Source organism: Convolutriloba macropyga, chromosome 9, assembly GCF_964194025.1.
Source record: "Convolutriloba macropyga chromosome 9, txConMacr16.3, whole genome shotgun sequence".
NCBI lineage: Eukaryota > Metazoa > Xenacoelomorpha > Acoela > Convolutidae > Convolutriloba > Convolutriloba macropyga.
Window position 1 is genome coordinate 33,245,051 of NC_134476.1, and position 8,042 is coordinate 33,253,092.

At 39.0% G+C, this 8,042-nt stretch overlaps 1 protein-coding gene across 1 annotated transcript in view; it reads right to left on the reverse strand.

Annotated features, from left to right (window-relative positions):
- The window catches only part of LOC142345741 (phosphoinositide 3-kinase regulatory subunit 4-like), a 428,489-nt gene that overhangs the window by 159,203 nt on the left and 261,244 nt on the right, over positions 1–8,042 (reverse strand). The gene's annotated exons all lie outside the window — the stretch shown is intronic.

Sequence of the window (8,042 nt, forward strand, 5' to 3'; positions counted from 1 at the left end):
TAACCTCCGCACATAAATCAACCCTACAATGTTCCACATGTGCCTTCCAGCCCCGATAAGTCCTCAGAAATGGTTGGAGAACGTAAAGGAAAACAACGAGTTTAATGCCAATGCTATGGATCATATGATTATATGGAAACAGTCCAGGACAGAGAAGCTTCACGTCATTCAAACCAGCATAGAAAAAAGATAAATGAACTACAACAAAGGTACTTGTTTACAACTTTGTTCCATATGCTTGTGTGAATCGAGATCTGGTCAAAAGATGGTGTCAAAACCTAGTATTATTGAATCACACTCCAAGACGCAAACGCAAACTCGGCAGCCTGGATGTTTTCGAACGAAGTTTAGTTCATCATTTATATGTTTGGATTCCTTCAAAATGAAGTTTTTATTAGCTGACAAGTGACAACATAATCTATCGGCTACTTCCTATGTTGATGGCTTTTTCTAGTTTAGGTATGTCAATTGTTTTCAGCTCATAAACAGCAACTGCTGAATGCGCATTTTCAAAATCAAGCGTGCCCAAGCAGGTTTTTTCATCATACCTTTGGCAAATCCAGGCGAACGTGTTGCATACAGAGGTGATCGAATGAATTTATAGCTATCATTTTTCCGTTGAGCTGCTGTTTCATGTTGCGAGACTGCTAAATATTTTCCCTCGATCTCCCATAAGTTTGTTTTTGGTTCATCGAGACCTATCATAGGGACACATTGTGAGCTTTGTAAGAGTTAAGTGCTGTTGGGCTGGAAGCCATAGGGATTTTCAAAATGATTCCAACATCTGTGGCAACTACGTCGGATATAAACTGTCGTAATACACCATAAATTTGGTTTTGAGAATAGCGAAGCTCAGGCGACTTCTCTCATCGATGATTTCAGATGCAGTTAGGTAATCAAGTATTTCTTGCAAGTTGACCTTTTGAGACAAGTGACGGAGGGAACATGCGATAAAGCATTGTCGATGTAAATTTAAAAGGTTAAAGCGAAATATGTGAAAAGGGGATCGACAAGCACGAATTCGATCTTACATATTTGTAAGAAATCCCATCAAAATATAAGAAGTGCTAAGTATTTCGTCTAGCGTTCATGTAGGAAATACATTCTCGCAAGTATCCGACATTAACAAAATTCCGAACTGTTTTTCGATCTTAATTATTTTTTTCTTAGGATTCTCGCATTATTTGCCGTTGTCTCTATAATTCCTGCAATTCACCTGCTACTAGAAAAAACTGTTTGTTTGACGTGTTTGTATTCGGATTACTTTGTTTTTTAAAACATGCATATAGTTAAATGCCTTTCGTATTTGATCACTATTGCATTTTGTCTATCTAGACATAAGCCAATATCCCTCTAAGCAGACATCCAATTCCAGTACCTAATCCGAAAGCACGTTTAGTTGCTATGGCACCTCCTGCCACCATTCCAGCCTGTCAAAGTCTTTAACGCTTATTTTCCAAACTTATAAACAAAGGCAAATACCCACAGCTGTGGAAGAAATGCGATGTCAGTCCAATCTTTAAGGACGGAGATAAATCTGACGTTGAACAATATCGACCAATCAGCCTCTTATGCAACATATCCAAAGTCTTTGAAAAAGTTGTGTTCAACAAAATATACAACATTCTGTCCACAAACTTAAACAATGCAGTTTGGTTTTCGAAAGAACCGCTCGGCAGTACTACAACTCCTCTTTGTTGACGAACTTTTCGAAAGAACCGCTCGGCAGTACTACAACTCCTCTTTGTTGACGAACTAACTAAGATTCCCCAGAAAATGACTAATTACATGTCCTGTATCTTGATTTCCGAAAGGCTTTCGACTCAGTTCCTCATCAAAAACTTGTCGACAAATTGTCTCAGCATAGACTAGGAGGAAAACTACTCAGCATGATTGGTAGTTACGTGTCGCATAGACTTCAACGCGTAAAGATAAGTGACGTCTCATCTCCATACATTCCTGTCACCAGTGGTGTTCCACAAGGGTCTATACTGGGTCCCCTGTTCTTTATCGTTTATGTGAACGACCTGTGTAATGTAGTTACCCTCACCATTCCTTATGCATATGCAGACGACTTCAAATTAATTTCAAAATCAGCAGCACGCCTCCAATATCACATTAATCAAATCAGCAAATGGAGTATAGAAAATGACATGAATCTCAATGCCAAAAATGTGCTAGCCTGAACTTCGAGGAAGTTTTGAAGGTAGCCCCAATGGAACAGCTCTTGCCTCAGCTAAAAACCAACGGGACCTTGGTGTTCGACGTGGAGCTTGAATTGTAACACTCGACTCAACAAAGCTTGGCGAGCATTCTATTTCTTAAAACGTAATATCTCAAAAATCGCAAGATGGGAAACTAAACTGAACAAATATACTGGCTAAGTTGTACCTGTCGTAGCCCACGCATCCCATGTTCAGTACGCCAGTAAGGGAGATATGAAAGCGCTAAAAACGCTACAAAGAAAAGCAACATTGTGGATCATGAACTACCAATCAAATAAAACATACAAAGAGACTTGAACGCCTCAAGCTACTACCGCTGTCGTTCTACTTCGAGTTACATCACCTTCTCTTCCTCCTCGATATACTCGCTAACAAAAACGACTACGACTTCTCTGAACAAATACGAGGGATTGAAACAATGACTAGACAAGGCACAAAAAACGAGTTCGTAGTGAAAAAAAAGAAGACTAAAGAAAGCAGATTCCAACTTCTTTGACCGCACATTAAACTTGAGCATCTTGCGGCGTACTCTACTATCCAACGCAGACTATATCAACCAGAAAACTCTCACCGACGTATATTGGCGAATTTTTCTACAGTACAATCAAAATGATTCCTGCTCATGGCGCATTTTATACCTTTGTGGAAACTGCAGCCCAACCTCTAAACTCAAACTCTGATGATCAAAACTCGTGGTAAAATTAATCTTCTAGGGTGAATAATCCGTGGAATTGTTGTACCCAGAAGCCTGATCTACTACCACTACTATATGCTCTAATGTAATTTAAATGGCGTTTGAATTTTACCCTTTACGAGTGATCTTTTCATTCTAGGTGATAGTGGTTTTTGATGATGAATCCAGTTTTTTTGTTGTAAATCACAGTATGGTTGGTATTTTCTTGGCTGTAACAGAAACCCCAATCAAGAAGACATAAGGGAGCAGATTCAGGAATTTGCGAGGGAGTTGTTTATTTAGGGTCCTCATGACTCTCACTTTAGAATGTTTGCCTTTCACCCCGGTTTTGATATTGACCGAATTCGGTTTCTATTGTAGTTTTCGTGGTTTTTTTCTGTTTCGTTCCTGGTTTTGTTTCGTTTGTTATTGGGGCTGTTTTAAACATTACTTCTGGTTGCAAATCTGGATGACATTTCGCTCTGGAACCAATGCCGTGTTTTCTGTTTCTTCACGACAATTGAAGTTGAAAACTAACATTTCCATTGACTGAGTACCTCCCATTTGCATAAAAGTTAGCTTGAGCACTCCAATTTAGTTTTAAAGCTTTTATCTTCCAAGCGTCTGCTGGCACCGGCTATTTTTGAAATAATCATTGCGGATGCGCTCATTAATCCGTCGGAGGTCAATCAGTAATCGCAGTTTACCCGATGGTTTACGTTAACGTTGGGCAAAAATGTGGCTACAGTACTTTGTGTGGGAGAGGGGGTTGATGATACGACTATATTGCATTGCGGCCATCTCAACTAGGAGTTCAGCTCAATGGTGTACGGGGGTTGGTGGACTTCGGATACATACAATTATGTTAAAATTTTCACTTTGAATGATCTGTATAATCGAATATCCGATCGATATCAGGCAAATAAATAGTTACATTCAGCCAAAATGCAAAGAATCTCCTCCATTTCATCAAAGTTAGAATTTTTTGGTCGAAAAAGAACTCGGAAAGAAACTTCTCGTGTTAGTCTTGATTTTTACAATTTTTTACCTTTTGGAATTTCAATAGTTGCTCGTACACTTGTTTTTCAACGTGGTTCAGCCCCTCGCTGTAGCAGGTATCAGGTGTATAAAACCACTCAATTCACGATGGCTGAAAATTTGATGGTATGTGACTTGGTGGTTCAAAGATACTAGCTATTGCTAAATCGAGCTGGTACTGCTAATGTAGAAAATGGAACTGGTCTGAAGTAATTAATTTCTCCTGATCGACATTGAAATCTTGCTATGACAGCATTTTCTTTCAAGGTAACAGTATTTCGTTCTAGCTTCAGAACTAGAATTTCAGCGTTCGAAACTCGTTCAGAGATGATGAAACGCAAAGGCCGGTCCGCTGTTATGATCACGGTTTCGGTAATTTTCTGTATGCGGCATTGAGGAATTTTGATGTTCGGTCCTCTGGAAGTTGGAATTCAATTATCTCTCACTATTAGGTTGGACTACACATTTTTACGAAGTCAAAAGAATTGTAGTTTTTTTGGATAGGCATTTTGAATTTTTCCGGTTTTCGTAAGATAGCGTTCCTTGAGTTTATAGCAATGTTGTGTTTGTCGAAAAATGGAAGTCCTAGTATAATGCTATTTAAATGCGGCGAAATTGGAAACTCCTCTGAGAATACATGTTGTTTAGAAAGAGCGAATGTGATTCCAGCCTTTTCTTGGATCTTTGTTTTCCGGTAGCTACTCTGGCAAAAACCGGTTTTCTGAGAACTATGTTTCACAAAATTTGCATACACGCTTTTTATGTAGTGAATAATGTTAGACTGACTAGCGTATTGAAATCTAGTGTCTATTAAAACGTCCAATCTACTCTTAGAAAACAAAGACAAAAGACTAAATTTACGAATCTAAAATTGTACTAATGGCTGGTGGAGACAGTAGGATGTGTGACTGTCATAGTTTTTTGGGGTCTAGGAAAAAACATCACGGAAAGAAACACCCTATTTATAAGAGGAAATAAACCCCCACGGAAAAACCCAAGAAAAAACCCATGTTATCATTGAAGAGATGACAATGAGATTGGAATTAAAACCATCAAAGCAAAAACTTAAACACGCAGGACTCAAAATTTCACGTGTTTTCACGTTCAGCATTAGTATTCAAGCTTTTACTTTATAAAATATGCATTTCAGTGTCACCAACGGGATATGATTCAGCCAGTTATTTCCAAAGATTTCTTTTAAAGGCCTCTATAAAAGATGAGGTTCCTACTCAGAAAAATTGAGGTAAAAATAGGACGCCCCCTAAAAATCTACCCCATAATCTAAAATCACTCAGAGTAGTACCGTCTAAATCACATTTTTAATCTTTCATATTTGTCTTTTCTATGGTCAGTTAAAATCTTTCCTATGGTCAGTCAAAAAGTGACAGTGCTTGAACGGTTGACAACCCGTCCTCCGTGCTATGGTACCTAACCACAGTGATGGTTCGCTTGCCTTACCGTCTCTTGCCTTACCGTGTGGGATGGCACAACAACCGTTCAGGTAACAGGAAGAGTTTTTGTGGATAAAAACCAACCTTTTAAGCCTATTCGGCTGGTTTTCAATCAACCTTATTAGCACGTGCTTTATCAAAAGCGTCTATACGCAATCCACAGCAGTCACTTTTTAAGACATACACACAATCATAGCACTCATTCTAACTTAGCAATCTTGAAATCAACAACCAAAGTTCCAACTAAATGAAAAACTCAAGTTTGAGAAGTTGTGTCAGATTAAAACCAACAAATGAGGACCGAAGCGTGTAAATAAAGGTCTCACTTACATTAAAAAAAGAAGACACATTGTGCTACATGGGAGTGCGAGATAGGAAGGAACAAAGTACAAGGTATTCACCAAATTTGGACACAATGACCAAGTTATCCGGCAATATTTCCCACGAACATATGCCGCACCCGACTCTACACTTGTGGTTTACAAAATTAACAACCGGATTGAGCAGGACGCAAATGTACAATAATGTGCTTCAATTCAACGCATTCTATCGAACAATGTTCTATCCGCCAGCGCCAAATGTGCAAATCAAAAGCCATCAATTTAACACATCAAAAGACGTATCCACTATATGAAACAATAAAGAGAATCTGTGCCAATTCCTAAGAGCGACGACTTTGAAATCCCCAAGAAACACTTAACTACGACAAAAGGCGATGAATTCCTCTTTGATGACGGAATTGCTCGGCAGTCGGAAGTTTCTGGTCTTTGGAATAGAATACAATGTGTAATTTCTCAGTGACAACAAAGTAAGGTTAGTTGATGGAACTTTCAAAAGCTGTCCCGACAAACTCTATGAGATCTTTACTGTGCATTGCCTCGACAATTGAATAACAATGCCATGCATATATGCAAAAACAGGACAAATGTTTATCACACGCCGACAAAAGAATGATGGAATTTGAGTCTCCTTCAATAATTGCCGCAATGGAAGCCTTCCAAATACTAAAGCAATTGAATGCTCTTTTTCAGTGGTGTCAACCTCTATATAGAAAATTAGTTGAGCTGGTCAAATATCGAAGGTCAAAAATTTCAGTTTAAGTATCCTTATATAGGCAGCTCTTGCTTTCTGCCCCCCCCCTACCCCAACCAAAAGTACTGAATATTGGTTCAAAAGGCTCCAGTTATTGCTGCCAGAATTTGAAGCTCCGTTTTTGCTGACTAGTTTGAGGAAGTTCAACAGGAATGGGAGCAGGCGAAAACCACGATTTTATCTCGCAATATGGAATGTGTATTATCGAACGATTGAGCACCTACCGGGAACCAACAATGCAAAGATAGTTTCCATAGAGCTATCGATGCCTCAAATTAACAAGCCCGGTGAAGTAGTTAAAGAAAGTGAGAATCACGACAAATTAAACGAATGTCATTTTGAGAAACTGATTCAATATTTTGCTTTTTATCTGTATAATTGTGTTAGAATATAATTCATTTAAAATGATTGATTTAACATCTCTTTGATAGTCAAGTGGAGGTTTATTTCTGTGTTTTTTCCTAGTGCGTTTCTTTCCTATCTAATCTTGGGTGGTTTTTTGCCGAGAGGTTTTTCTGGAATTGCCTCATACGACACGAGAATAGAAATACTATATTTGTTGACTTGGGGTGATTGTCGAGTAGGACAGTTTTTCTTATAATGGCCTCTGCCACCGCAATGGCGGCAAATCAAATATCCTGTTCTCGGTAGTTGTTAATTGAAATGCAGTATGTGGTATGACTATTGTGGTGTCGTCTGCAGAGTTTGTTGAAATTGTTGTCGATGTTTTCGGGGACAACATCTGAAATCACCCTGTCAGGCGTTTCATTTTACGACGTTGCCAGCCAATCGATATGGATGGCGTTAAGCGACGAAAAATTGTCGCGGCAAAAGACTGATAGAAAAAATAGAAACCTTACAAACCATACCCGATAAAAACCTCCAAAACTTACCCTATAGAAACCTTACAAACCGTGGGTCCAGAACGATTGTCAGTGCAACATGCAAAACTTAAATACAACTTATGGCCCTCATTTTGGTAATTCTTGGTTAAATGAACTATCAACTCTCATTATTCTTGGATCACGAACACTGACGTACGAGGTAATCGTTATTATCCTCGTAGAAGCAGGGACAATTCTGAATTCGAGACCAAGCACCAATGTTTCCGACGAGCGTGAAAATGAGCAACGAATCCATTTTTTGGTGCAACCACCTTATGCATCGCTGTGTGGGAAGCAATTCAACGCCAACGAGCACGCAGTATTTGTCAGTCAGGAAGAGTGATCGAGGAACATCCTGGACTTGAGGGAGTGACCCGAGCGGTAGCAGTTAAAACGCTCAGGAAACATTCATGCTCACATGAGTTTTTTTGCAATTTTTTCTCGGCACAGTCTTCGTGGGAAACCGGGGAGTTGTTGCCTTTGGAATATAAGATTGATCAAGACACTCAACCAATGAGATCGAACAATTTTTGTGAAAAGGAGAACACATGTCATTGCAAAAACAAAACGAAAACTTCATAGCAACAGAAACTACTCGCAACCAACAAATAGAAGGGAATGAAAAGTAGCCTTTGAACATGAGTACAGCCTTATTATAGACACAATCTCGTAATATTTT